The sequence below is a fragment of the Colias philodice genome, chromosome 1, assembly GCF_061535455.1.
Source record: "Colias philodice isolate Cphi_HAF_F1 chromosome 1, ilColPhil1 Martin Lab GWU primary, whole genome shotgun sequence".
In the NCBI taxonomy this organism is placed as follows: Eukaryota; Metazoa; Arthropoda; class Insecta; order Lepidoptera; family Pieridae; genus Colias; species Colias philodice.
Genome location: NC_143086.1, coordinates 10,137,138 through 10,159,716, shown reverse-complemented (window position 1 = coordinate 10,159,716; position 22,579 = coordinate 10,137,138). Strand labels below are relative to the sequence as shown.

At 32.6% G+C, this 22,579-nt stretch overlaps 2 protein-coding genes across 3 annotated transcripts in view; one reads left to right on the top strand and one right to left on the bottom strand.

Annotated features, from left to right (window-relative positions):
* The window catches only part of alpha-Man-IIb (alpha-Mannosidase class II b), a 67,187-nt gene that overhangs the window by 24,581 nt on the left and 20,027 nt on the right, over positions 1-22,579 (bottom strand). The window lies entirely within an intron of this gene.
* The window catches only part of LOC149491307 (uncharacterized), a 43,631-nt gene continuing 42,311 nt past the window's right edge, over positions 21,260-22,579 (top strand). Inside the window, exon 1 of the mRNA XM_089698103.1 lies at positions 21,260-21,299. The gene's annotated coding sequence lies outside the window, so the exon portion shown is untranslated. The remainder of the gene's footprint in view (positions 21,300-22,579) is intronic.

Here is a 22,579-nt window from a genome sequence, read left to right as displayed (position 1 = left end):
CATTATTTTGATAAAACTCGTAGGGTTCAGCCTGCGTTTGCAATATAAGCGGAAAAAATGTAATTTTTTACGACATCACATTAGAAACCTCAAAAATAACAGTACTTCTCCACTATTTAATGGATGTTATTATACATATAAACCTTCCTCTTGAATCACTCTATCTATTAAAAAAAACCACATCAAAATCCGTTGCGTAGTTTCAAAGATTTAAGCGTACAAAGGGACATAGGGACATAGGGACAGGGAAAGCGACTTTGTTTTATACTATGTAGTGATGATGCTCACTTTGATTCGATGGAGACAAGGTAAGCAATGCCGTGATTGTGTAATTCCGGATTCGGACATCGGTTTGAGCTTTATAAAGTGCACCTCGTATTGTACGTATATTGAATCTATACACTCATGTTATAAAGAGGAAAGATTTATGTTTTAGTATATGTAACTAGTAAACATAAAAACTATTCGACTGATTTTATAAATCTTTATACGACTAAAAAGCTACATCTTTACCGAGTTACATAGTCTATGTTTTTGTGTCCCCGGTCAACCATGGCAAAGCCGGAACAAGCAACTAGTAAATTATACAGAAGTAACCATACTAATTTAATAACGATTTGATTGATAGTTTGTAGTTAGTCATCATTTAAAGTGACATATTTTTATGTTTTAAATTATAAAAGACATATGCTTAGCAGATAAGATGTAAGTATCCTAAACTTATTTGATAGACAAAGTCTAACTTTACGAGTTACGTATTCCGTCTGCGCCGCATTGAAAACGAGAAATCTGTAAAAAACCGTTCGCTTTCGTAAAAAAACTTCTGTTAGAAAAATTTCATATGCAAAAGTAGTTCTTCATCTTAAGCTACTTTCATGCAAATTCCCTCTCTACTTGGGTCACCGTAAAACAAAGAGCGCTAACGTTAAATATCACGTACATAATCCTGTTTACGTATTACGTAACTATGAATAAATACATTTTCATTAGAACATTAGTAAACTAAACGAAAATTAATGGTTGAGAGCCGTACACCTTAATAAACATAATTAAAATTATGTGCTTAATAAATATTAAATAAATTGTAAAGTTAAAGCGAGGCAGTTCAATTTGAAGATATAGGAAACGGTTTAAAGAAACTTTGTAAGAAAAATGGTTTCATCGAGGTTATTTAAGTTCAAAGCGCCCATAACAATGTTACGACTGGAGGTCAACGCGGAGGGTTGCCATCCCTTTCGTAGTCTCGCCCTTCGTGTGATGTGTCGCTGGGTTAAGCCGTACAATTATTACTGCGTAAGTAATGTACTATGTATGGTAATCAGTAATCACTCATTTAATATGCCGTTTAAAATTCTGTTGTAAGAGTTCATAATTTCTAAATACATGTTACGTAGGTACTTCTTCACTCCTTTTGGTGTTTTCTATAGAAAAAACTATGTAATTAAAAACCGCAGTAATTAAAAAATAGCGCAACGCTTTAAACATTTTAATTATAGAAGGAGCAATATTTAAATCTATTTTCCAAAGAGAACTAGAGAGTTAGTCTGAAGTATTAGTTTCCGGCGATTCCCCTGAAAGTTATGCCGAATATGACGTTGTCATTGCCACCCATGTACACAAATATAATAACTGAATCAAATCCAATTACCCCAGTTTGTTTTCTTGCGGAGCGTAATAACTATTAGCAAATAAATCTATATGAAAATATCGTTTCTTAATAAATGTAATGATAAAGAAATACATTTAGAAGCAACTTAAACTGAAATTATATTAGTGGCTTGCTCCTTGGTAAAAAATAAATTAAAGGTTCCTTTCCAATGGCACAATAATTTATGAGATAGGTAAATTAGTTTTTTTTTATTTAAATCGTAACAGACAAGAAATCTTATCTTTCCTCTTCATAATATTATTGGTTTAGATTGAAGTAATCGGATTGAATTGTGCCTATCTAATTCACACACCACGAATATTGATTTTTAATGATTTTCTGTCACATTTCAAGGTCGTGTGTCAACAAAAACTTACGAAATTTGGAAGATTAACTTTGGAACAAAAATAATTTTACAAATCTTCATAATATTAAATACTGACTATCAAAAGTATCATTAGACTCCCTATAAACTTTATAGCTCATAATCCAATTACCAGGTATCAAAACAATACAAAAGACTTTTACGTTCCTGTTATTCACCCTTCCTCACGACTTGTCCATTAATACAATGTTATTTATTTGTCTTTAACTTTTATGTCCTAGCGTTAAACGCACGCTCTCAATCCCCATTGTTTTCATACAGATTTACACTCATTTGTAATCTTAGAGATACTTATCACACGCCGTATAAATATTATTATTTATTCTTCCTTCACCTTGTGTATATTTGATTATTAATATCTATCAAAAGTTATGTCATATAAATCCTAAATAATTTCTTAGTCTTAAATGATCAAATAGGAATTTATTAAAGTTTCCTGCAAAATAGAACAGGAAATATTCATTTAAAGATGTATCGATTGACCCCGCGTTGTGTCAGTACTTAGTTACTTCATTAAGACCTAGTTCAGACAGAAGGTTTAAGGATAAGAAAGTTTGAGATAAATTTGAACGCATTACATTGCGGTGACAAGTCATTATAAGTTTAATACAAATCGGCTCAATATTTACGCGGCTGTATCAAAGGAGCCACTTAAAAGTTTCCTTTACGGTGCAAAGTATTTATCTTTTGGTTTATACTGAACGTTAACACAATTATTATGAAACAGGGTACTTTACACAGAATGAATCACGTTAAAAAAAGAGGAGACAAGCAGTAAATAATACGATAGAGCGTAGTTACGAATGAAATGTTCTATAATAAATTGAATTGCTTTAAGTGTTTATAGCAGTTACATTTTATTTTAACTTTAAACGCATATTCGCATTTTATTTAAATACAGTTTATGGTTCTAGAGTCAGCAACAAATTTAGTGACCAATTTCTTCTTCAAAATAATGAATTAAATACAATCTTACAAATTTACTAGCCTTCCGCCCCGGCTTCGCCCTTGGTACATATGAAAATAGATGTTGGCCGATTCTCAGACTTACCCGATATGCACAGAAAATTTCATGAGAATCGGTCCACCCGTTTCGGAGGAGTATGCAGACTAACATTGTGACACGAGAATTTTATATATAAAGAAGAAGATTAGCCGGAGGAAATGACAGAATTATCTTTAGCATTGTACATTGTACAAGTTTATAAGCCTAGAGAAATAATTGACGAAATATGCGCCTGGTTCGCGGACCGTGACGTAACGTAAAATCTTAAAAGATTAATTTTAATTGAGTATGCCTATTGTCTACATAATAATGATTGGCATTTGTAATCGGTCACAGGTTCCAATAAGAAAACGATCTCTTGTTTCAAGTACCTAGTCGTTAAAATTGTTTATTAACTTGAAATATAATCCCTTCGATGGTTATTAATACAAAAACATTTCCTCACAAATTGGGACATCGCTTCAGAAGGTAACTTGAAAATGGATTAGGAAATAAAAAATGTTTCACAATAATACGCTCCACAACAACGAGTCATACCTAAAAACTTCATGTTTATCCTTGTACAAGTAACAATGGCATATTGGTATGCCTTGCAGTTTAATCTCTTGCTTTGTACGTTTGCGATGAAAGAACGTTTATATTAGTAGGAGATATTAATATCTGTTTCCCGTAGATGGAAATAGAGCTTCGCTCTGCCACTATTGAATGCTTTATATAAAACATGCAGCGATAATATTCTGTTAATGCGTTAAATCGTTTCTAAAAGCAAACGCTTCCTACATATTTTAACACTCCAAATTGAATTTATAATTCCGCGGCACGGATTAAAGTCCGTCGTTTTTGTTTTTGTTGAGTTCTTTATTAATTTTTGCCTTAGTAACGTAATGGATACCATGGGTACGCCGTACTTTTAATGTTTACGTTCATTATTCCAATTAAATTATTTGCCGTGAACTCGACGGTCGCTTATGAAAAGGAATATGAAAATTTTCCTATAAAAATAAAGTAGGTAACGATATAAGCTGCACTCGCCTTTTACTATTTTCTTGAAAGGGTCTTAAGTCGCCGCGGTGTCGGCAGGTCTTACAGTATGATCGATAAAAATAAATCTTAAGTTAACATTTGAAAACGAGATGAGATGGAAATTCATAGATAAATAAATTGAGTGTCACCAATGAAAAGTTAATACTGTCCGATAGAGCTTGCGGTTAATATGCTTAGCCTTCTAATCTCTTTATTCTTTGAAACATTCGAGGATAAAATCAAGAATAATAATTTAAATTGAGAATCGCTCAGGTGAAGTACCTAGTTATAATTCACTTGTGAATATCTTAAAAAACTTCATACGATAATAATAATTGTAGTTGCTACTTTAAAAATTTCCGTCGATACGATTGAGTTTATCTGATTCATAATAACACAGTCAAACGCTTTTAAATATTATTATAGCTCCATGAATAAATCAATATAGATAACACGCGATTTTATTGAACACTAAAACAACTTCAATTCCACAATGATATACCTACTAAAAGTGGCTTTATAAAATTTTAAATTATCATTGCAGCTCACAATTTTCAAAGTTTATCTATATGATGACCTAACTCAATTTTACCCACATATATTTCTTATAAAAACCCGAAAGCGCAAACAGCTGTTCTACGAGCACAGTTTCATTAAGTCGATCCGCAATCAAATTATCTTTTGAGCGATAACCTCGTGACTCCAAGTCCACATTGTTGTACATTTAAGTGGCCGTTTGATAATGACCGTGAATAAGCCACTGTTACGTCTCCACTCATGTTATTTGTGTCAGACGGCTACGATACAGTGTGGGAATTAATACTTAACCAATATACTTCTATGTTATTTTTAAAACGTGCTCTAATAGTTAGATCGTATCAATCAGCTGAGTGTATATTGTCCACGTGGATGAAAATGTAATTGGTAGAAAATCGGTCAAATGTGAAGCGCACACACCCAGTGAGGTTCCGTAGTTGGGGTGAATGAGCAATAAAACTTTCATGCTCTTTTTTTAAATAACAAAAATATATTACCTTTATATACAGATAAGTCTATAAGGACACGATCACGGACGCGATCTCCAAGCTAAAATGGTGTTGTATGAAAATAATAATTCCGAAACACGGATTAAATCAATGTGTCACCTTTAGTTATATTATAAAATTCATTATAAATCGCTAAAACCAAAACCAGTCAAAACGAAACTGTACTGAAGAATGAAGATACTTTTTAAAGTCGTTCGCATTATATTTTCATATTTCTGCATCTATACAAACAAGCAGTATACTTTGTAAGCGCATTATCATATTCAAGGTACCTACAGCTTTGAAAATTCTTTGAAGACCATACGCATGGTTTGTAAAAAAAAAAGAAGATTCTTAAAGTTTTATCTGTAAATAGTGGCTAGACGGATTCGACTTGAGTCCGATTTTCTCTAATTGATAGTGATAGAGCTTTCTCTTGCGAGATGGCTCTTGTCTGTGTTCAGAGGAAAAAGAAACGGTCGTCTCTAAGGACACCTAATGTAAGGATCATAGTGAACATCGTACCTAAAAGGTCACGTTATTGGTAATGCGTCGCTTACAAGACATTTCTGTTAAAATAAAACCAAACGTAACTTAAACCTTAAGAGATTTTTATCATTTATACAAGTAACAAGTTACATTACATACTTCAACAATTTAACAATTCGTGAAAACACGACACATACATCAATAGATGTGAAATAGGATAGGTTGTATATCGAGGCGAGGCATGATTGTGCGAGCCGAAGCCCAAATAGGTTTCGCATTTCACTACAGTTTCGTACCCGTAAGGGCCAAGGGGATCCATTGCGTGGTGGAATGGCAGAGGAGATAAACCCAATAAAATCCGACACGCTCTCGCCAACAAGTGAACAAAAAGCCTCCTTGGAGTTCGATTGTGATAAACTGATTTTCACAATGCGTTTAAATGTAACATGCACACCGTTTAGTTCCGATACATCGCGGCGAGATGACGCTATATACAATATAATATACGCTAATACACAAACTAACTTTATGACTTCCGTTGCATGCACTACTTCCGTCGTGTGTTATTTTGTTCTGAATACGCTTTGAAATATGAAATTAATTCGCAATGCAAATAAATTAAACAAACTTTTCCAATACTCGTGGTGAACGTAATTTTTTGATTACAAAAGTACCTATACCTCCAACACGTAAAATGTAATACACGTTTTTTTCAGGAACACGGACATACATTTTTTTTTATTAATTAGGTAGGTTCTTGAAAAAGCAGATAACACAAATTTTAAACATGAATTAATAAATTTTAAAAATGTAGTTTCCTTTCAAGTCTTTCATAGAATTTGATGAAACATGGATGAAACATTCTACGATATAAGATATCGTCGGACACCGGAATCAAACGAACATAAGAAAATTGTATTTCAGATTCTCGTTCAAAATAAATTGGTTATAGCAATAGCTGAGCAGTGAGAGAAATGGTTGTCGCTGAGATAGGTACATTTAAAAAGGAAATATCCATATCTCCAGGCAATGCTTTATAATTTTCCCGCAAATAAAAATCTCCATTCGACGAAATGTTTAAATTAAAATGGCATGATTCCATTATAATAAACAAATTGAAATATTGATTTAATTGATATCACAGTTACCAATAATGAACAAAACCCAATCCGTGTTCAAAAGCTGGAATAAAATTTACAACACAACCAAAATGTAATTTCCAAGAGGCGAGTGTAATGTATTTAAATGACAATGGCGGGCACTGCACTAATTGCAATTGTACACAATTAACCTATTATAAAGTCCCCCGGGGTGACTAAGTGAAGACTGATCGAGGGAAAAATCAATTTACCAACAGAACTTACACAGACTAAGAGTTACCTAATGCTCTGTAAAAAGTTTTCACTATCTGTTTATTATTGTTTTCTTTTCTTTCAGTATTAAATAAATTAGTGTCCGAAGGGCAAATAGATAATGGATCTAAGAATAGGAAAAAAATCATCCATTAGCAGAGGAGATAATGGTCTCTTTTAAAATCAACAGAATGATTCTTAGAATGCTAAAATATATATTATCTTATTACAATGTTTTTTTTTTCATAGTCACGCTCGCCGACTTATACTTTTTCATTTGTGTCTGGGTACGTTAATCATATATCCTATTTTATCTATAACTGTATGAATAAAAAATTAATTCCTGTTCTAATATGTTTCCAAAATATATCAATTTTTTTGTTCTATGGATATATTTTAAGTACACAATATATTAATTTGATTCCGTATCATGTTTTGTTGTTACATCGGAAACAGAAACCTATAACCTACCCACCTATATACAATCTGTTAAAATTTCAACTGTCTAACTATCACAGTTCATGAGATACAGCACAATAGTCGGACTGACAGCGGAGTCAGTAATAGCGTTTCCATTTGTCTACATTTTGGGAATGGAACTCTAAAAATTAATACCTCGGATAGGAAACTTACAGTTGGAAACATATTGAGCATTGCTCAGGAGCAATAGGCATGACGAAAGATTTTGAAATCCTCTTCCATAATGTGTGTATACGTTTACTATACAAGAAAAACCCTATATTTCGGTAATATACTTAAATTTAACGAAGATTAAAGCCATTTTTCAAAAAATATTTAATATCTGTGCCAAAACAGCTCGCAGGTGTCATGGCGTAGGCGTGACGTCAAACTTTGGTAAATACGTAATTATTTGTACGCATTGCTAAGAAAATTAAAAAAGTCTTTATTTAATATGTGTTATAGAAACGAATTTCAAAGTTTATGAGTGGTGTGCAGTATTGCAGTATGAATCCACATAAAAATAATGCTCAAAAATGTGTTAGTAATTATTTCAAGCGAGAAATTATATCCACGTATTCGTGAATTCGCAATTGTATTTCTGTTCTGAGTCGATAAAGCATACGTGAAACAATAGAAAATAAATAAAAATGCGTATTCTCAACATATTCATAACAACAAAACACATCTGACGCGAGTTGTTTACTTAAGCGTGACGTCACGCGTGTTTTAGTCAAAATGGCTAACTGCAGAATTTCAATGTTTTATTTTATTGATAATCTCATTAATCTTAATTGTTTTAAGATTTCTAACTCACTATATTGAATTTATTTATTGTACATTTTCCCTTAAAAACACTAATACGATCATTTATGGATACTGTCGTCATGCCTATTATACACTGGTACACGTGGTTTGTACAAAATAAAATAAACAAGTAGTTACTCCAGTACTTTCTAAAATAAGGACTAGGCTTAAAATTATGAGAAGTTTATATTTGATTTCCTAGGGAAGTATTTGGTAACTTACTGCAGCCAATATACTCTACTTACCTCTTGAACCGTAATTTTGGGAAAATCAATTTATATAGTCTGTGGGTGACACAGGAACACTAACCGGCACATAGTTTATGATGTGGAAACTTTAAGAGATAAAATTAATAACGTCTCCTTCATTCTATTAAGATCCTCCTCTGAAGGTTGATTGGATTCATAATTAGTTACTTGAGCTGTATTAACGTGAGATACGCTTTGTGACCATCATTATACTAGCTTACCATCTATAATTTAGAATCTCCTTAATCTACAGGAGATTATTATAAACTTTATACAAGTTTTGTATGAAATCTACCACATAATTAAAAATATACTATACTATACCACCGCTCTAAATATTACATAACGAAGTCAGGTGCAGCTAGGTGCAAACGCCGCTCCCAGTTCATTTCCCCTGCATCCGCGCTTCGCATCATTCTATATTATTTAGGGTATTCGATTCAAAAATTTTATCCTTATACGAAAAAATTTAAAACTGTAACAATAATTTTGCCGTCGCGATTATCACAAAGAGGTACATGTTTTTGAACATTTTCAATTAAAATTACGTACGCAAGTAATTACGAAGCTATCAGACACCACAATCAGCAACCACATACATTATTAACACAGAATTGAAAAAATATCAGAAACAACGCCTGCAGTCTTAATTAATGACATAAATCATCATTATTTAGAGTGTGGCCTTAGACATTTGGAGTGTGGCCTTAGACAGGGCGGCCTGACGTCTACGACACTTTTTAACATATATGTGAACGAGCTGATTGATGAACTCAGCAAGACTGGTATCGGGTGTTCTATCTTAGTTACGCGGATGATATGGTCTTGCTGAGTCCATCGATTGGTGCTCTCAGGCAGCTCATTAAAATTTGTGAGTCATATGCAGCTTCTCATGGTCTAGTATATAATGTAAAAAAATGCGAACTTCTTGTGTTTAAAAGTAAGGGAGTCCCTGTACATGACATACCACCTGTGTATATTAATGGCAGTCCTCTTAAACAAGTAGTAGAGTTTAAATATCTAGGGCATATTGTGACAGAAGATATGAATGATATACAAGATATAGAGGGAGCGTAGGGCATTGGCAGTCCGCTGCAATATGCTAGCACGGAAATTTGCTCGTTGTTCTCCACAGGTTAAAGTTACTTTATTGCACGCCTCATAAGCGAAGCGTTGAGGTGGGTACTACTGTCACTTCGCGCAAAACATCTGATTTTTCAAACTTAAAATGTCTTTATGTATCATACATTGCACTTGTAAGATAATACATACACACACATATTAAGAAAAAACACTATTTTTAACGTTCATGATATTTATGATGTCATTTTTGTTATTTAAACTAGTTAAAAAACAGTTTAAAAAAGTTCTGTCTTGGACGTCCGTGTGTCTGTATGTGCGGATCCTTTTTCTTGTTAACACGATAGCGACCGAAATACTTTACTAATCGAGTCTTTTTTTTTCTCTTACGCTTGAGTATGCTCAGGAATAGAACCCTTTCATTTTTCAGGGTCTGATTCGATGTGGTTTAATTGTTATTAAATAAACAAAAATAATAATTAATAAATATTTATTAAAAAAAAATTATGAGGCGTGCACTTTTGGATTTTCCAAATTATTTAAAGCGTACTGTCAAACATTTTATACTTGCAGCCTATGGCTATCTTTTACGCAGCGGGCTTACAATGTCCTACGTGTACAATATAATAATGGCTTTATGGTACTATTGGGGCTTCCGCGCTTCTGTAGCGCGTCTCAGATGTTTGCAAATTGCCAGACCGACGATTTTTACGCGATAATGAGGAAAAGGGCAGCATCTATGATGAAGAGAATGCGTGAGAGTTCCAATGGTATTCTGAAGACATTAATTGAGAAAGTAGACGGTCCATTCCTTAAGCGGTGGGCAAATTTACATCGTATGCAATATAATAATTATGATAATGGATAATTTTTAATGGTTTTAATCTTGTTTTTTAATTGTATGATTTTAATTTGTATGTAATTTAATTATAATTTATGTATTACTAACATAGTTTCTAAGTATAATGTATACTAACACAATTATGGATAATTATCTGAACGTAAATATATATTATTATTATGTTATTAAAGCCGTATCTTATACCGTGTATTTACTGGAAATTTATTAATTTATTGTGAAGTAAAAAGAGAAGAATATAAATCCTTTCAACAGATATGAATTTCCACACGCATTCAAAAATTACTCGTCGATCAGTGTATTCTCCTTTTTAATGAAGCATGTTAATAAAACATTGTCCACTGGCACTGGCTGGCTTCGTTATAATTAAACAACAAGACTTATCTCTATAATATAAAAATGAATCCCAAAATGTGTTGGTAAGCGCATAACTTGAGAACGGCTGAACCGATTTCGTTACTTCTTTTTTTATTATATTCCTTGAAGTACGAGGATGGTTCTTACGTAGAGAAAACGTAAATATGTACCACGGGCGAAGCCGGGGCGGACTGCTAGTAATTAAATAACGCTAACTCAACATCTAGATAAAATAAAGTTTTTGTGGATGCCCACTTTCACGACATGTTGTCGGTTCCTTTTAAATACTCCGTCTCGTATCCCACGAGAATAAAAGTATTTAGAATCCCCTCAATTAAATCGTTATCATTATTATTTAACTGTCTCTCCAAAGTTTGCTTAAGATTTCTCTTTATACTCTCTATAGAAGGTCATGCTAGTGCTCCGTTGGCCATCATAAAGTGTACGCCTATGGCTATGATGTTCCACCCCTCACGTGGCATAGGTGTTGTTGCCGGACGTGGAGTTAGACTTATGAGGGGTTTAGACTTATGAGGGGCAAATAAATATAATATTAATATTTATAAACAATACTGGATCCTATAACGCATAGCAAAGTAAACTTTAAACCAGATACTAAGTGTATCAGGTGTTTTCACTACATTTTACCTATAAGGTATTAAACTGTTGATATTGATGTGTTTCAACCAGCGACCTAACTAGTTTTCAGCGTTTACTAATTTTGCCTAGAGCAAATTTGTTGGACCTAGCTTGGAGCGCCAACAAGTTTATGTAGACAACATTAGTACAAACTTGAGCACGATTTAAGGATGGCACCAGCTTTAAGTCATTTCTTTTCTAATATAATAAGAGATCCCAACATACAAAAATAGCTTATTTTATTGAACATTTACAATATCTTGAAATAGGTTATTAGGTTATATTATTTTTCATTTATACCCGTAAGCCTTGGTACATTTTCTCAAACAAAAGACTATAAAAATAATCTGTTCTCGAAGTGTAGGTACTACGAGACATCTTTTGCAGGCGTTGCATTCATTTATTTGATTCTTAGCGATTTATATTAGAAAACTAACTTGAGATTGTTAGAACAGCTATAAACGCACTCGTATATTTATAAATTCATTGTGCGTTATGTACTAAATAATTTAGATAGCAAAGTATTAATTATGTTCAATCGGAAAATTACCTACTTACATAATCAAGTATTTTGTTATTATCTAATATTTATCGAGATCAAAAAAATCCAAACTAAATTAATTATAATATCGATAAATATTTATTTCTTCTAATACATACTTCTTCTCGTGAGGGGATTCTAAAGCCTGTAACACAGTTTTGAACTAACACAGGCTATAATTTCCCCAAATTTTAACTGTATTAGGTATTTTAAAACTTTTTCAATAAAGATTTTTCTATTTTCTATTTTCTCACAAAAGTCCAAGGAAAAAATTACGCGAGTATGGAAAGCGATTAATATTATGATGTTATTATTATTTAAGGTAGGTACCGGTATTGTTTAAGTTAGTGACTGGGTTCTGTCACGTTTCGAGGTCCCAAGATTTCGAACCAATTTAGATGTATACTTATATCTTGAGCTTTGCCGTTAAGACGTTTCGATCCAATTCATACGAGATACGAATGAATTTAGCAATAATTCTATTAACCATTAAGTTTGCAGGAAACAGGAAAATGTACTGAGAGATGAAAGTTCTTTATTAATCCATCTATACATTAAAAATGAGGTAACGTTCGCCATGTGCCGGGGCATTAAAATAAAGGTCAAAAGCATGTTTTCAGAACGTCAAATAATTCAGCTTATAACGAAAATGACTGTATTCTTATTGTCACCCTGTAGTTTTTATGATCTCATATTATTTTTGTTACACACTGAACGTACTGAGTTTATTTTAAATAATAATTAATATGTTCATAACATATAAAACCCAAATCAGTCCTTTCAAAGGATTACTAGATTAACGACTTAGATATCATGTATTTATGAAAATTCCTTATTAAAAGCTCACATTAAAATACGGTAGACCGTACAATTTCAGATAAAATATATTTCAGTAATTAATATTTCTAGGAAACGGTCTCATTCATAACAGTCGCAGATATAACATATATTCATTATCACTAAGCACATACCGTATTAATTTTGTACAAATTCGAGTTCAGTGGCGCACAACATTTGTATGATATTTGTAATATATTGTGGGTATCAATTTCAATATTGTTATCAGATGCTCGGTAGCCACAAACAAGCTTGGTTTGGTTTGGAATTTGGCTTAGCTAGCGTTATGTGAAATGTCTGGGAATACTTGCGCTAGAATTTATACTATGTATTATGAAAAGGGATAGTTTTTACTAACGTAAAAATTGGCGGTTATTATTTCAGTTTTAAAATTATATCTTTGGAGTGATGCATATTTTGTGAAGGCAAAAAAATGTTACCTATAAAAAAGCAATATTTCAACGAAAAACAAAACTAAACCAAAGAGCCTTTCAAAGATAACTAACTAATTTTAAATATAGATAACTAACTAACTAAAAACAAATTAAGAATTAACAGACTAAAACTACAAGTAGGAAAATGTAGAAATAGAAGCTGCAATAATAAAACAAGAATTCGCTTCTATCTAAAGTAAACTTAACTTTTAAGATCAAGTACCTATATAAGTAATGCTATTAAATTTAATTAGTGCAAAAAAACAACTTACATTATACTCATAGAATATCTAGTATTCAAACTAGATACTATTGAGTTTAATTACAATAAGCAAAGGGAGCAAAAAGTTTTGTATGTTAATGAAATAAATAAAAAAGGTACCAAGTGAATCAGGTGTGAGGCGCTTTTTTAAATTTATCTCTGAAATCCGTCGTTGTTTCAACAAAGTTAATAGCTCGTTATCCACTCAGCTTACATGTAGTTTATTTTTATCTGTTCCTCAATTTCGAAAACAAAATTCCCATTCTGTACGCCTCCAATCCAAAGGTTTTAAATATTTCGATCGGCATTTGAAATGTCAAATTGATGAATATGTATACTGAAAGTATTTTTTTATAAAGGACAAAGCTTAGTGTATAGGTAATTTATTGATTGAGTTTTTCGTAAAAAAATTGTTAAGTCTATATGTCGCATTGCAGTGCAAGTATCCGATGTATGAAATGTTATTTGCAAGATGATATCAAAATGTAGTGAAAACCAGAGGGATAATTATTTTTAAAAATGCCGCTCGTTATAACAATACCTTCAGCGAATGGCATCCGTATTGAATGAAAGAATGAATGAAATTTAATGCGAATTTTTCATCCTTTGTCTTTAATAAGAGGTTTATATCATGTCATTTCTATGTATAAGTTGTGTAATTACAGATCCGCAACATGTAACTTGACGGGCCTGAATGGCAAGGATTGATCACTTATGGGGTGTTGTTAATATATTTTGGTTGATCCGACACATCCGACATAGGAATAGACGTATTCACTGGTAGTGACTAATTAATTCCATTTCACCAATAAATAGTGGACGTGTTGCCCTTTCGCATGCTGAACCTGAACCCTTCCGAGGGCAACCAAATTGAAAGGGGACCGGACACCAGCAGTGGCCAAAAGGGAACTTTAATCATCGAGACAATTTAGTTTAGTCGAAATTTTTAACACTTCAAACTACCATGAAAAATGACGCTCACTTTAACTTCCTAGACATGAATTTATAATGCATTTTATAGTTTATAGAATATTTAGTAAAACACAACTTTTTACTGGAATATAAAATTACTAAAGGCTTTGCAAAATTAACCGGAGATGAAGAAGCTGTAGCCTTATTGAAGTAAACAAAAGTTTTAAGTACGGAAAACTTGCAGGTGTACCACTTTCGTTACTTTTTGCATTAGCTTGCAATATCTACAAGCTTCGTGAAATATAACGATTGCATTGCTTAATTGGATGCTTGTACAAATATTATTCGGTGTACGGTGTTGCTGAAAATGTAATAGCGCTTAAAGTAAAGGTTTGAGTTCCTTACTTTTCGCCAACATGTAGCTTTGGTTTATGTTGTTTCAATTGGCTGATGCAAGCCGACAAATTACAATAGGGCGCACTTTGTGATCTCATACCCAATAGTGTAAAGTTTAAAGAATATTGTTGTAAATTTGTGTTTATATTTTCAGATAATTCCACATAATAAGCATCCTATAAAAACCTATAAAGTATTTAAAAAAAGGCGTTTGTACCTTATTTTAACTATACAACAAATATATTCAAATAATGAATACATCTAGTGTTACAACGGCCTCTGAATTTCTCGGTTTTGCTGACATATTTAGGGTAAAAAAATTCACTCACTAGATAATATTTTATACAAATTATTTGGCTTAATAATACAGTTGAAAACATACTGGTACATATTTTGAGAATACTTTAACCACATCGGTTTTCTACGGAGAAGATTAAACCAGCTCCTTTTTTGGCATTTTAATGAGGGCGTGGGACCTTGAGCCAATTTATAGTGTTTCTATACGCAATGGGACCAAATGTAAATGTATTATCCAATAGTGAATCTTGCGACCATTATTATAAACTAGCTGTTCGCCGCGACTCCGCCCGGAATTTTTTTTTTTGGATTCCAAATTTTATCTTCTATCTTGGCGGAGACGAATCCTAAAATATTAAAATAGGTTGAGCCGTTCTTGGGTTAAAAGTAGCGTAATTAACTTTCTCTTATACATATAGACTGGCCGCCGCGCTCGTCACAGCTCCTCCTGGGCACTGGGCAGTGGGCTGACCCAGAACAAAAACGAAATAAAATATAGCTTATGTTAATTGCTAAAAATGTAGCTTTCTATTAGTGAAGAAATCATTAAAACAAACAAAATATTACAATCAATAAAGAGTTAATATTCATATACTTTAAAATGTTCAATTTATATTCCTAATTCATAACTATAACATTTTTTTAAAGATCTTTTGTGCAAACTGCACTGCATAAAATAAAATTCTCTTTTAAATGAACCCAACATTGAAGTCATTAATATTGTTTATTTACAGCTGTATCACGTAATAACTCTTTCTGCAATGGGTGGCCGGAGAACAAAACGCATAAAATAGACATAAAATTTTCTACACAAAACCTTCAAGAAAATTACAATCTCAAAAAGTCGTTTGAATATTGAATTTCCTTCATACAACATTTGAAACACATTACGAACTTTACTACGCTGTATTCCATACGCAAAATATTTTTTTTTATAATAAAACTATAGGTATCTAATATGAAGTGAGTGACGAATATGGACTAGTGAAGAAATTATGACTAAGTAATTTTCGTGAAAAATATATTATATAACTACAAGACTATTATCAATAATAATAAACAGGTAAGTAATTACCAGGCCTTACACAGCATTGTCTCCGCTCTTTGCCACTCACAATAGCGCTGACACTTAAATAAAAAATAAAAGCTTAGATGCTCCTTTCAAATTCACTTCGACGGAATGTAATCAAAGAAAAGATCCAACAAAGGAAATATTGATAACCAATATATTTCACAGCTTTTGAGTTTGGCCAAGCAGACATAGTTCGCATTTCTTTATTTGGCTTTGAGCCTGCAATTTCTCTTTTAACTTCTGCACAGCAAACTAACAATGGAAGCCTTATTGCGTTTTTCCCGTAAAGGTAAGGCTTACATCAACAGCCCAGCCCCTACATGTCGGGGCAAATAAAACGACTCACATATGAATTCTATTTTATGCTCCCGATATTCCTTTCATGATTTCAAGTTAGTCTAAAAAGATTTTCAATTTTTTTATGAAACGTTGTTGACTGTAAGAATTACTGTAATTATTCATGATTGGTAATTATTGCTTATAACATGTATCCCTAATAGTATCTCATAAAACACAATATTATATTTAAAGACGAATAATAACGTTAAAGTCTAAAAATAGAGGTATATTATGTGTTTCCAATGACACAATATAACTATCTATAAGTATAAGATAACCGTTTCACTAGGGGCAGTCGAGGGAAAAGAAACTCATTCATGTAAAAAAACGTCGGTATAGGCTTATACCCTTGTATTTACCTCAATGTGCGAAATATGTAGGTAACTAGGTAACGTATGGTGATATAATATATATTTTATTAGTGAAAAGATATATTATTCTACATGATCGGATAGCCGGCTATTTTGTAATTCTATTAATAAATTTATTTTCTAATCAAGGCACGCCCTCGGCTTTAGCATCAAAATGTAGGATCATAATGTCCCTTTTTATTTTTAAAGTAAGATTAAGGTTGTTGTTGTTCAAAATCCGCAACGTACTAAGGTACATGTTTCTATATAAAAAAATGCATTACAACACAATATTTATAGGTATAATTAGATATCCCATAGACCTAGTTACTGCCGTACATGTCGGTGTCGATTGCGATCATAATATTATTGTTTACTATTCAAACAATTTATGAACGTGTAACACGCCATGATGATGCATAAGCTTTATCAGACGCAATTGGCGCGCTACATGGCATCACAATAAGCTGAATTGGTTCCATCACGTAATAACCGCTATTTACACGTGCAGTTCCTTGTGAACATGGCTTTTCTAAAACCGCAGTAGGGATTAATTATGCCGTGGTCAAAGCCAAGTAACAATTCAGACAGACGCGGGTACTGCATTTGCGGGACAATGCTACGAATGAAGCGGCGTGATTGCTGATTCGATTACTGTCGCGGAAACATCCCACACTAATGCTATTAAGTGACCCACACGAGACAGGTTGAATTTCAGAAAAAAATAGCACTCTAAAATTCCATTATTTTAAATGAAGTTTGTTCTACCAATTATCCAGTGTTCACATTATTTTAAAGAAACAATCACATTAACTCTCCTAATAGACACTGCACTTTGAGCTTCCAATTAATTAACTAATCGTCCCTATTGATTCGGAACTATAGAGCGACCTTTATAAGTTCTCAAATAAATAAAAATAAATCTAAATACCGTTTGTATAATCAGTATGAGACGCCTTGGAGGAAAATTTAAAAGTTATTAATGTCTATTAAATCTATTTCTTGTCACATTTTACCTCTTTACCCATCCTACACGTCATGTACCCTTTACTCGTGTCTTTTTTCTTTTTCGTTAACTTATTTCATCGTTATTTTAGTTACTACCCGGAAAATTTCCAAACAATGACACCTATATTATTGAGACGATTAAAAAAAATGTTTTTAGAATTATTACAACATTCACTTTATACTTAGAAATGTTGGATCATTTCTTACTTATCTGAATCGTATCTATCCTCCACATAATTATAGACATTTAAATTCCTTCCTGATCTTATAATAACATAATCATAATCAGAATTATTATAAGACAAAATTGCGAGTTGTACCTACTTGTAAAGAAATTCGAAAAAGATGATGAGTCAGTGTTAAAGTTCAATATACGCAAAATTAACTTATATCACAGTATTACAATATTATATTGTAATACTGTGCTTATATCCTGAACCAAATTTTTATATCACTCAAATATATTCTCTCTTCATTAAAATATCATTTATGGACATAGTTAATTATAATATGAAAAGCGCCTGATATAATATCCAAATGAGCACAATAGAGGAACAAAATTAACGCTTAAAATTTTCAGGCAAAATTGTTTACACGTTAAAAATAAATATGCCCGTAGCGTATTAAATAAACGTTATCTTATTGTTGTATCCTTTTATCAATATGCATTTTTAAAGGCAAATGAGCTCAACTGGTACACGTATAGATATCGAGTACAATGAGTGTCTAGTCTAAAATTCGATTTAGGATGTGAATAAGGTAGAAAAGTAAGAGTAGGTAAATTAAAAATTAAAAATTTTCATCCTTGTTACCTCTGTAAGCTACCACAATCGAGAGTTTCGTACATGAAATTATTGGGCATCTCATCAAAATAAAGCTACTCACGAAAAATTAGCTTGATAGTAATCACATGCAAAAATGGGCGATGTATCCCGGACTAATAAGACTTGTATACCTATACAAGTATAGTCTTCTCGCTCATTGTGAAGGACGCGACGATAGCTTTAGCTCGACTCGAATTTATATTGCATTTTATAGATCTCCGATGTCAATAGGATAACAACATTAGACTGGTGTGAATACGGGGAAATGTAGCGTAATTTACGATGAGTAATATTCTTGTATAGTGTAAGCTAGCGTAACGAAGGAATTATTATGAATATTTAAATGAAATAAGTTCATATTGAAATAATCTTACTTATTTCGAATACGTCTAAATATATGACGTTGAAAACATCTTCTAAATATAAGTGCAATTCATTATAGGAATCAAATAGAATTTAATTTATTTTAAGTTAAACTCCACTACACTTTCAGCAAGAGTAGCGTGGGTTCTATGAAGTATTTACTGTATTCTTTGATGATACTGCAGTCTGCATCTTAATAACTTTATTCAATAAAGTGAAACTTATAAAGTGTATTAATAAATGGAAACTGTTGCCCTATTTAGAATTGAATAAAAGAACACTATAATGTATTCATATTTAAATTAGCTGAGTAAAAATATCCTTTTTAATATTTCATAATGATTAATATTATTTAATAAACATTTCGGATTAATTCCTATCATAAAAGTAAACTAAAATAAGATGTAGATTATACTAAATCAACTGTCTTCAAATTGCAGTCTATTTTAACAATGTAAAGGGAACGATTAAACCAGTAACAAATGAAGGGAAAATCTATCGTATGATTGGGTTTATCACTAACAAACGGATTGTCTCGAGAGTGAAATTGAAACCACTTTCTATGCTGGTATGAATGTTGCATAGCAGCGGTAAAAACTTACTCCACACATGTATAGCATTACAAATGCATTTCCGTGGGGAAAAGTTAGTTTTAAACTTGTAAGTTGTGAAATAGGTACCTGGAAGTGAGTGAAAATAAAGCAGGTTATGACGTTATTTCAAACTGATGGTCTATTTAATTTCTATGATGTTAAAAGTTGTATATGGAAACTGAATTGTTTCATTACGTTGTATAACCAGAATAGTTGTATAGTAAAGTTCTTTTAATAAAGAGGTCTTCTTAAAAGTTTAGCGCAGAACTGCATGTTGGCACACTAAAGAGAAAATGTCATGAGTTGGCTAGTATAGCTAATTTTCATATTTTTTTTAGATGGCACTTTAGTTGCTGTGCCATATTTTTTTTGTTTCCATAAACGTTAAAGAACTAGTAAAAAAGTAAGTAATTTTTTCTCCAATAATAGAAAATTCTTTGTTACAAACATCCTACTCGTGAAATAATTAAAAGCAAACTAAAGTTGGTTAATCCATAAGTTTTAGGCTATGGAACAACGCTCCGTAATACATATAGGTACCTCAAAGTTAACAAACTGGTTTCATTTTGCTCTAACAGGAAAATTGCTCTAATTAGTTAATTTTACATATAAGCGCCCATTACTAGGAATTAGGATAGTTACGAGTTAGAATCTGGGATAACTGGCCCTAAGTGTTGATAAATCGGTCGGGAATTTGATACATCTATTAATGGTAAACGGTTGAATGTGTAGCTATTACATATTAATTATATTGATTTAATATACGTTTATCCAATAGGTTGTAATCAATTAATTTTATTTCTTGTACTATACGAGTTAATTCACGAATATATCTTATATATAAAATTCTCGTGTCACAATGTTAGTCTGCATACTCCTCCGAAACGGGTGGACCGATTCTCATGAAATTTTCTGTGCATATCGGGTAAGTCTGAGAATCGGCCAACATCTATTTTTCATATGTACCACGGGCGACGCCGGGGCGGGCCGCTAGTATTATATAAAAGTGATTCCTCCAGCGGTTTTAAAGACGGCTATTCGTTACTAAATAAATACGTATAAATAAATCGTTTATTTTCCCCCATAATTAGCTACATACATTTAATGACCCGGGCTCCTAATAAACTGTTTTTCAGGAGCCTGATCTACTAAAAAAAGTTTTGTATTTACTAGATTGATTGAGTTAATATCAAACGGTTAAGGTAGTGCTATGTCAACTAGACACACAGGCGCCATAAAATGTATGGCACCCTAAGTTTGAGTGGAAGTCGAGTTTATTTCGGCCCGAATTGGGTCAAGCTCACATCGGTCAAGCTACCACACCTTCGAAGACCGGCGTGCGTTATGGCAGCAGCATATTAACATATTTGCTTACGCGATCCGTACGTATTTGCGTCCGTATACTACATTCCTGTCTAGATATCCAATGCCTTTTATGGGGCTAAGTGCCGCCGACGCTTATGGGCACCGCCTGGCGCGTTACATCAAACACATATGTAGGTACTTATTCATTTCACTAGACATCTGTAATCGTCAAATTATGCAACAATTAGGTGCTACCATTTTAGAAAATAGTTTTCCCTGGAAGATCAGTGTCAGTCAGTCAGACTCCTACCAGCTGGTAGCATGGAAAGTTTTGCTACACTGCGCACGTTAGGTGTTTGTGTATATTGTGACTTGTGAGCTCAGTAAGGGTATATTTTATTTACTATTTTCTTTATATAAATTGTAAACAACAATCTCGCCTGGTAAAATTCCTAATGAACAGTGTAAAGCTACAGTATTAAGGCGCCCTCTCCTAAGAACGCCTGCAATTGTAAGGTCTAGATTTCATAATCCGCGATATTGGAAGCTCGTCACGTCTCTGAATACAATATTTCAGGGTGACCATTGAAGTGTGTAATAAACAGTAAACACTTAACTATTGTTTTCACTCGAATCGATGAATAGCTGTCTGAATATAGATTACGAATTTGTCAGGAACTTATCAATGTTTAGTAAATAATTGTCTAAATATTACACGCATATCACCTAATTTTAAACCCATTTTATATGCTATAATTAACGTTTTCTAGTACGGATTTAAACCAATGCATGCTTTATAAAGATTGCTATAAGTAAATCCGGATTAACAATCGAGACTGCATTATGTACGCGCTGTTCCATTTAGACATTGTAATTTACTATTTTGATTTGAAATTTTTCTAATAATACCTTTGCGAACGAGGCGGATTACTTTCCGAGTACAAAGGAAATAAAAAGCCACACGGGCTCTATTACGCGCTAAGTAAAATAAACGTGTAAGTGTATAGCTACTTCTCAACATTGCTATATTCTTAAGGTACTTTAATCGTATTACGTATGTTCCTAACTTCAGGACAGTTGTACGTAGTTGGTCCCTGAGGGCGATAGTTAAGTTAACGAGTCCTACATACATAATTTCAAAATACTTACGATGTCACATTCGTTTCGACCATAAATTATACGCTTATAGTTCGAGTATTTTCCATTCACCGAATATTAAAACTATCTAGTAAAAATATTTCGTTATTCTAGGAAGAATACAAAAATTTTCCAGCTAAAGTTTAACCAATAGAATAAAACAATCTTTTGATTTGTTGACGTCGGTATTTGCACTGTCGAGAACAAAGTTGCACTGTGCACATGATAGATACGAAGTATTATACAAAATATAACTGTAATAATATAATCATGTATTTCAGTTTTTATTTTCTGAATATTTCCGATATAAAAACTAAAAAGTATTCACAATTCCTCGTATCTCTGTCTCGGAGTTAAGTCGATTTATCTAGATAATATTCCTTGGATATTCTTTTATAAATGAAGTGTTAAACAGATTTTCACCGTAATATTTTCAATATTTTATAAAGCCGGCGCTTTGCACAATGCAGCCGCCAGCTGGTTATCACATTCTGCCCGCACCGTAATGATTTAATCGGATTTTAAACCCTCT